This window comes from Magnolia sinica, chromosome 1 (genome assembly GCF_029962835.1).
Source record: "Magnolia sinica isolate HGM2019 chromosome 1, MsV1, whole genome shotgun sequence".
NCBI classification, from domain to species: Eukaryota; Viridiplantae; Streptophyta; class Magnoliopsida; order Magnoliales; family Magnoliaceae; genus Magnolia; species Magnolia sinica.
In genome coordinates, this window is record NC_080573.1 from 33,003,828 (window position 1) to 33,012,924 (window position 9,097).

The 9,097-nt window shown below is 35.2% G+C and overlaps 1 long non-coding RNA gene across 1 annotated transcript; it reads left to right on the forward strand.

Annotated features, from left to right (window-relative positions):
- Nucleotides 1-1,358: 1,358 nt before the first annotated feature.
- LOC131240048 (uncharacterized) lies at nt 1,359-2,882 on the forward strand. The gene is made up of 3 exons (XR_009168606.1): nt 1,359-1,444; nt 1,532-2,091; nt 2,183-2,882. It is a non-coding gene; the product is annotated as an uncharacterized LOC131240048 (long non-coding RNA).
- Nucleotides 2,883-9,097: the final 6,215 nt, after the last annotated feature.

The window sequence follows — 9,097 nt, forward strand, 5'->3', positions numbered from 1 at the left end:
AGGTTCTAAGTTTAGGGTTAGGGTTTTAGTTTTAGGTTTTACGTTTAATTTAAGGTTAGGTTATAAGTTATAAGTTTAGATTATAGGTTATTGGTTAAGGTTTAGGTTATAGGTTTTGGTTTAGGGTTAGGTTTAGGTTATAGGTTATAGGTTATAGCTTTAGGGAATTGAGAATAGGTTTAGGTTATAGGTTTAGGGTGTGGTTTAGGTTAAGGGTATGGTCCCTACAAATATAGATATAAACACGGCCTGTCCAAATGGGCAGGCCCCTCTAATGTTGTCCATAGGAAATGGACAGTTTCATCATGGTCATAACAGTAGTTCTCACCTTCCAAGGACCCCTGCTCATCCAGATAGCTCCGACGCACATCCGGGTCTGCTCCATTAATTTCAAGCAAATACATAAACACGACCTATCCAAATGGCCAGGCCCCTCCAATGCTGTCCATAGGAAATGGATAGCTTCATCATGGTCATAACAGTGGTTCCCACCTTCTAGGGACCCCCGCTCATTTGGATAGCTCTGGCGCACATCTGGGTCTGCTCCATTAATTTCAAGCAAATACATAAACATGGCCTGTCCAAATGGCCAGGCCCCTCCAATGCTGTCCATAGGAAATGGATAGTTTCAGCATGGTCATAACAGCGGTTCTCACCTTCCAGGGACCCCCGCTCATCCTGATAGTTCCGACGCACATCCGGGTCTGCTCCATTAATTTCAAGCAAATACATAAACACGGCCTATCCAAATGGCTAGGCCCCTCCAATGCTGTCCATAGGAAATGAACAGCTTCATCATGGTTATAATAGCGGTTCCCACCTTCCAGGGACCCCCGCTCATCCGGATAGCTCCGACGCACATCCGGATCTGCTCCCTTAATTTCAAGCAAATACATAAACACGGCCTATCCAAATAGCCAGGCCACTCCAATGTTGTACATAGGAAATGGACAGCTTCATCATGGTCATAACAGTGATTCCCACCTTCCAGGGACCCCCGCTCAACATCTAGATAGTTCCGATGCACATCCGGGTCTGTTCATTTAAATAAAATGGATTATCAAGATCATTTAAATAAAATCAGGTTCGAACAATAATCTAACCTGGAGGATTTTGTTAGCATTGTTGATGGCACCTCGAATCTTATTTAAGGGCCTAGAAATTCAAAATTAGATACGAAAATTAGAAAACCCAAAGAAATTTAAGAAAGATAGTCAAAGTCCATGTGAATGAGCACAAGTATGCACCTACATATGAATTCTGAAAAGTTATTGCATATCACAAAATAATAATAATAATAAATAAATAATAAAAAATCCTTGCATTTGGATATTCAACAAAATGGGTTAAAATGAATTCATATGATGTATCCTTTGAGCTAAGCCAGTTTGATAGGTTGAAACTCAAGTGGTATGTGGTCTCAGTAACTTCAACTCCTGGCAAGGTAACAATCCAGTGTACATCCACGTGCTGACTTAAATTCTTGTATTCTCTAGTCTGTTTCTCTCTAATTCTTTCCTTTATCATATAGGTCTATAAAGTTGTTGTGTTGATGCATGTAAGAATGTTCTGAGAGGTTTACATGACAGCAAGATTGCCCAAAGGGAGCTGGATAGGGTTAGTATTTTCCCTTTGCTCACCTCACCTTATCCCAATTTTCTTGCAATACTACCACAATCTTTTATTTAAGGGGCCAATTGGAGCCTTTTAAAATCAACTAGATTCCTTTTGAAGCATAGGTTTCCTCTAAGCATGCATCGGGTTACTATACACAGATCTTAAAAGTGGAAATGATTATATGCAGGTAGGAGATTATTAAAAAAAAAAATCCTCATAGGTTATTAACATGATTAATAGAACTAAGTAGGATTTTTTTTAAAATAAAATCCTCATAGGTTATTAACATGATTAACAGAACCAAATAAATGGGTTCAAATCATTTATACATGTTATGAGATTCAATAGCATTCTTGAGTTATTTATTATCACCATTACGTTAGCTTAACTTGCTTGCTTTTTCTACCTCAACGCTCACAACGGCCATCACAGTTGCAGAGATTTTGAAGAAAAAAGGGCTGGCTATTGAGAAGAGTAAGCCTAACTTGGGTTGTTGCCTATCATGTTCCCTTATCAACACTTGCGAATTACAAATAATAATAATCTGTTTTTCCATCATAAGCAGGGATTTTGATGTCTACAGTTGACATGAAGGATGAATCTAAGGGCCGTCTCATTCTAAAAGCGAAGGTTGGCACTATTAATGTTAGTTTTTAATATTTGTCATGTCAAATTAATTATCCTTACTACCTTCTTCTTCTTCTTCTTCTTCTTTTCTTATTTGAAGTGATCAAATTCAAATAGCCATGCTTTTTTAACCAGCATGGTTGATTATTTCTGCGGTTTTATCAAACCACCCCCCTTCGTTTCTTTCAAAAAGACAAGAATATATAATTCTTCTCTTTGGCTACACTAGTTACTTGATCTCAACAACCAGACTCCTGTTTACTTTTTATTTTTGGGAGGTAGTTGTTTGCATACAATGATGTTTGCAGTTGTAATGTTTTTGTTCTTACTTGTTATAGATTGAGGTTTACTGGGGAAGACTGAGAAATTCGATGATCTGATTGTTGTCGTTACTACCAAAGGGATGTAGTTGGAGACAATAAAGCATGATGGCAAACCATAGCTCTAGAGTTCCATCATATTCTGATTTTCATTTCTTTTTTCCTCCTGGTGTCCTGTTTAAGTGATAGAGGTTATGAAATTTTTAAGTAGAGCTGCTGCTGTCATTAACTGAAAAGAGCAGAGTTGAGAGAGGCCTTTTTCTTTTCTCCTTTTATGGGAGTTGTTGATGATACAAACAATCTGCTGTTTGGTGGTCAGACTACTGTTGTATTGTTTGAGTCTTATTTCAGCATCTTCCTTTGACTGATGCTGACTGATTGACAACAAACAGTAAAAGCTTTGGTGATCTTCCATCTTTGTTGTTTCCAAAGGATATGGGGCAGACATTGCTATAACTGGTATTGTCCATAATCTGAAAGTAGATCCTTCTTCTGAAGCCATTGATTCCAATGTGGTATGTGGTTTTTTAGTGTTTTATAGTTTTGATTTCTCTTTAGTGATATACTTTCACTTTATATGGTGAACTAAATCTTTATTGGCTTTTGCTTTGGGTAGAATGATGTTAAAAATTGAATTTAGCCTTAGTTGATGCCAACAAGGGCTAAATTTATCTTTAGTCTCAGTTTTGCCTTAGTTACCTAAACTGAGGCTACAACTCTCGTGGCTAAAGGGTTTAACCTCGGTTGTTGAGAACCAAGGTTAAAAATAGATGTAGCTTCGGTTGGAGGCAATTGAGGCTAAAATTTGGATTTAGTCTCAGTTGAAAATAATGGAGGCTAAAATTTAGATTTAGCCTCATTTCGATAAAATTGAAGCTAAAAAGGTTTTTAATCTCACTTGAAGAACCGAGGCTATAAAAGTCATTTTAGCCTCGGTTGCTAAAACTGAGGCTAAAGCCTTTAGCCACAGGGGTTTCAACTTCAGTTTGGATAACTGAGGCAAAACTGAGGCTAAAGGCTTTAGCCTCACTTTTTAACCTTTTTAGCCATAGTTTTGAACTGAGGCTAAATCCCCCTTTTCTTGTAGTGAAAGAAACTCTTCATTGAAGGCAGTCATATCAGTCTCAAACTTTATTTGGTTCAGGAGCCTGATCAAATGCTGCATGAACAAACACATGAATCCATAACATTTTCAAAAGACTTCCACTTTAGTTTCACATTAGCCAAAACAATAAACTAGAAAACAGAAAGAGAGAACCAAAATTAAAGAGAAAAACCTAAAGAAAGTGTATGGATTAAAGCTAATTTTCATGAGCTGTACTTGAAGTTCATTGTCAAAGTTAATTCAAGAATGCTGAATAAGGAGATTGTCAAAGCTACTTATGAGTACTAGGTAGCCTATTAATGAAAAAAATGTCTCTGTCCATAATACGTCTGTTTCGGATTTGACCAACTTTCAAATATGTATGTCCTTTTGAACCTTCCTTAATTGCACAAGTGGCTGAACCATCTCTGTATGTTACACATAATTTGTCATCCACTAGTTTTTGTAAATGAAAATAAGAGGATTGATTTTAATAGTATGGTCGTCATGCACATAGATAGAAAATGCTTGCAATGAATGTTTGAGTACTTGGTAATTTTGGAGTCCTTGGTTAGGGTTTGGGCTGAAAGTACGACTGCTGGAGCCGACGCTTTTGGAGTTCGAACTCATTCTTTTGAAAAATAAAAAAATAGGAATATTAGTAAATATGGATTTTCTTGTTAAGAAGAAAATGGAAGGTAAAGAAGAGACAACTGAAACTTTACACTGTGAAAAATAATATTAACCATCTTACTTTCCCTGTTGAATTTGAAGTCCAGGAAATGGACCTTTTCCAGAAAACCATGGATTTAAAACCATTAAATCCTTCTTAGAAATCTGACTTTATTGAACTGAATTGAATTATTACAATTTAATTGTGTTGAATATCCAAACGCAAGGTTTCCATGAATTAGGCAAATGAATTTATTTTAACTCATTTTGTTGAATATCCAAACACAAGGATTTATTTATTTATTTATTTATTATTATTATTATTATTTTTTGTGATATGTAATAGCTTTTCAGAATTCATATGTAGGTGCATACTTGTGCTCATTCACATGGACTTTGACTATCTTTCTTAAATTTCTTTGGTTTTTCTAATTTTTTATCTAATTTTGAATTTCTAGGCCCTAAAACAAGATTCGAGGTGCCGTTAACAATGCTAGCAGAATCCTCCAGGTCAAATTGTTGATTGGACCTGATTTTATTTAAATGATATTAATAATCCATTTTATTTAAATGAGCAGACCCAGATGTGCGTTAGAGCTATGCGGATGTTGAGCGGGGGTCCCTGGAATGTAGGAACCGCTGTTATGACCATGATGAAGCTGTCCATTTCCTATGGACAACATTAGAGTGGCCTGGCCATTTGGACATGCCCTGTTTATATTTGTATTTACTCGAAATTGATGGAGTAGACCCGGATGTGCGTCGGAGCTATCCAGATGTTGAGCGGGGGTCCCTGAAAGGTGGGAACCACTGTTATGACCATGATGAAGCTGTCCATTTTCTATGGACAACATTAGAGTGGCTAGGCCATTTGGACAAGCCATGTTTTATCTGTATTTGCTCGAAATTGATGGAGCAGACCCGGATGTGCGTTGGAGCTATCCGGATGTTGAGCGTGGGTCCCTGGAAGGTGGGAACCGCTGTTATGACCATGATGAAGCTATCCATTTACTATGGACAATAATGGAGTGGCCTGGCCATTTGGATAGGCTGTGTTCATATCTGTACTTGCAGGGACCACACCCTTAACCTATAACCTAAACCTATTCTCAAATCCCAAAACCTATAACTACAACCTAAACCTTAACCTAAACATATAACCTATAACCTAAACTCAATTCCCTAAACTCTAACCTACAACCTAACCTAAACCAATACTTATAATTTAAACTTATTCTCAAATCCCAAAACCTATAACCTAAACTCAATTCCCTAAACCTTAACCTATAACCTAACCTAAACTTATACTTATAACCTAAACCTATTCTCAAATCTCAAAACCTATAACTATAACCTAAACCTTAACAAAAAACCTTTAACCTATAACCTAAACTCAATTCCCTAAACCTTAACCTACGCCCTAACCTAAACCTATACTTATAACCTAAACGTATTGTCAAATCCCAAAACCTATAACTTAAACCTAAACCTTAACCTAAACCTATAACCTATAACCTAAACTCAATTCCCTAAACCTTAACCTATAACCTAACGTAAACCTAAACCTATAACCTACACTTATAACCTAAACTTAAACCTATAACCTTAACCTAAACATAAAAACCTAAACCTAAACCTATGCTTATAACCTAAACCTATAACCTAAACCTAAACCTAAACCTTAATCTAAACCTAAGCTAAAACCTAAACCTAAAACCTAAACCTACACTTATAACATATAGCCTAAACCTAAACCTAAAACCCAAATGTAAACCCGATCTTAAACCCGAACCCGATTTCCTAAACCTAAACCTTAACGTATTCTCTCATCCCTAAACCTAAACCTATACCTAATCCTAATCTCAACTCCCTAACCTAAACCTAAACCTAAACTTGAAAACTCAAACCTAAACCCAATCCTGAACCCGAACCTGATATCCTAAATCTAAACTTATAACCTTAACCTAAACCTATTCTCAAATCTCAAAACCTATAACCTAAACCTAAACCTATATAACCTTAACCTAAACCTAAAACTTAACCTATAACCTAAACCTTAACCTATAACCTTAACTTATAACCTAAACTTATAACCTAAACTCAATTTCCTAAACCTTAACTTAAACCTAACCTAAACCTAAACCTATAATCCGAACCTGATTTCCTAAACCTAAACCTTAAAGTATTCTCAAATCCCTAAACCTAAACCTACACCTAATCCTAATCTCAACTCCCTAACCTAAACCTAAACCTAAACTTGAAAACCCAAACCTAAACCCAATCCCGAACTTGATTTCCTAAACCTAAACTTATAACCTTAACCTAAACCTATTCTCAAAACCCAAAACCTATAAGCTAAACCTAAACTTAAACCTTAACCTATAACCTAAACCTATAACCTAAACTCAATTTCCTAAACCTTAACCTATAACCTAACCTAAACCTAAACCTATAACCCGAACCCGATTTCCTAAACCTAAACCTTAACGTGTTCTCAAATCCCTAAACCTAAACCTACACCTACACCTAATCCTATTCTCAACTCCCTAACCTAAACCTAAACCTAAACTTAAAAACCCAAACCTAAACCCGATCCCGAACCCGAACCCGATTTCCTAAACCTAAACTTATAACCTTAACCTAAACCTATTCTCAAATCTCAAAACCTATAACCTAAACCTAAACCTATATAACCTTAACCTAAACTTAAAACTTAACCTATAACCTAAACCTTAACCTATAACCTTAACTTATAACTTAAACCTATAACCTAAACTCAATTTCCTAAACCTTAACTTATAACCTAACCTAAACCTAAATGTATAACCCGAACTCGATTTCCTAAACCTAAACCTTAATGTATTCTCAAATCCCTAAACTTAAACCTATACCTAATCCTAATCTCAGCTCCCTAACCTAAACCTAAACCTAAACTTGAAAACCCAAACCTAAATCTGGATCCCGAACCCAAACCCAATTTCCTAAACCTAAACTTATAGGTTATAGGTTAGGTTTAGGTTTAGGTTTAGGTTTAGGGTATTTTTGTTTATGATGTTAAGCTTATATGTATTTATGCATGAATGAATATGATGTGGATAAGATTGTTTGTTTTTGGATGAATGTAGTTTATGTTTGGATGGATTTACTAGTTTGGGTTTAGATGGATGTGAATGTGAATATGATGAAATATATTATATAACAGTTGTATATTAGGATGAATATGATGAAATATATTGTAACAGGTGTATATCAAGAATTTTGTGCTGGAATATTTTTTTTTAAAAAGAGACTTTTAGCGACGAAAATTTTCGTAGCTAAAAGTTTTGTAAAATATTTTTAGCGACGAAAATTTTCGTAGCTAAAAGTTATGCAAATATTTTTTACCGACGAAAATTTTCGTAGCTAAAAGTTTTGCAAAATATTTTTAGCGATGAAAATTTTCGTAGCTAAAAGTTTAACATTCATTTTTTAGGGACGAAAATATTCGTCGCTAAACGTTTTGCAAAAGTTTTTTAGCGACGAAAATTTTCGTTGCTAAAAAGCTTTCCTTTGGCTACGATTAAAATTTTTCGTTGCTAAAAACATTTTGCTTCGGTCTTTTAGCGATGAAAATTTTCGTCGCTAAAACTTTTTAGCTACGAAAATTTATCTTTTAATGACGAAAATTTTCGTCGCTAAAGGTGGGATTTCTTGTAGTGGCCTTTTAAAAAAGCACTCTTTATATCCATTTGATATATTTTAAACTTTCTAAAGCAAGAAATTAATATAAATAGTCTAATTGATTCAAGATGAGATACTGGGGCAAAGGTTTCATCATAATCGATGCCTTCAATTTGAGTATACCCTTGTACAACCAGTCTAGCCTTGTCTCTAATTATATTACCAAGTTCATCAGAATTATTTTTGAAAATCCACTTAGTTTCGATAATGTGTTTATCTTTCAGTATGGGAACTAAGTACTAAACATCATTTCTAACAAATTGATTAAGCTTTTCTTGCAACGCAACTATCCAGTTTTCATCAGTAAGAGCTTCTTTTACGTTAGCTAGTTCTATCTGAGATATAAAGCACACATAATTACACATATCTTCTAGTTGTCTACGAGTGCGCACACCAGTGAGAGGATTTTCAAGAATTTGATTAGTTGGATGATCTTTGACAGTCCTTAGTTTAAATTTATTTGACTTGATGAAGTATCTGGTTTATCAATTAAAAGAACTTCATCATTTTCTGAACATGAGACAGGTGTATTCAAGTGATCGTCAATAACCACATTAATGGACTCTTAAATTACACTGGTCCTCTTCTTAAGAACCCGATATGCTCGACTATTCAGAGCATACCCTAAAAATACCTCTTCATCACTTTTGGTGTCAAACTTACCTAGATTTTCCCAGTCACGTAAAATGTAACACTTGCTGCCAAAAACTCGAAAGTATTTGATAGTAGGCTTCTTATCAAACCACATTTTGTATGCCATTTTACTATTTGATTTTCTAGTAGAGACGCGGTTAATTATATAACACGCAGTATTTACAGCTTTAGCTCAAAGATTTTTAGGGAGCTTCATACTGTTTAACATTACATTAGCCATTTCTTGAAGCACTCTATTTTTCTTTCTACTATACCATTTTGTTGTGGTATTTTAGGTGCAGATAATTCATGTGATATTCCCTGATCATTACAAAACTTCTCAAAACCGCTATTCTCAAATTCTGATTCATGATCGCTATGGATCTTACAGACTTGAGACTCTTTTTCAGTTTGGATATGTCTA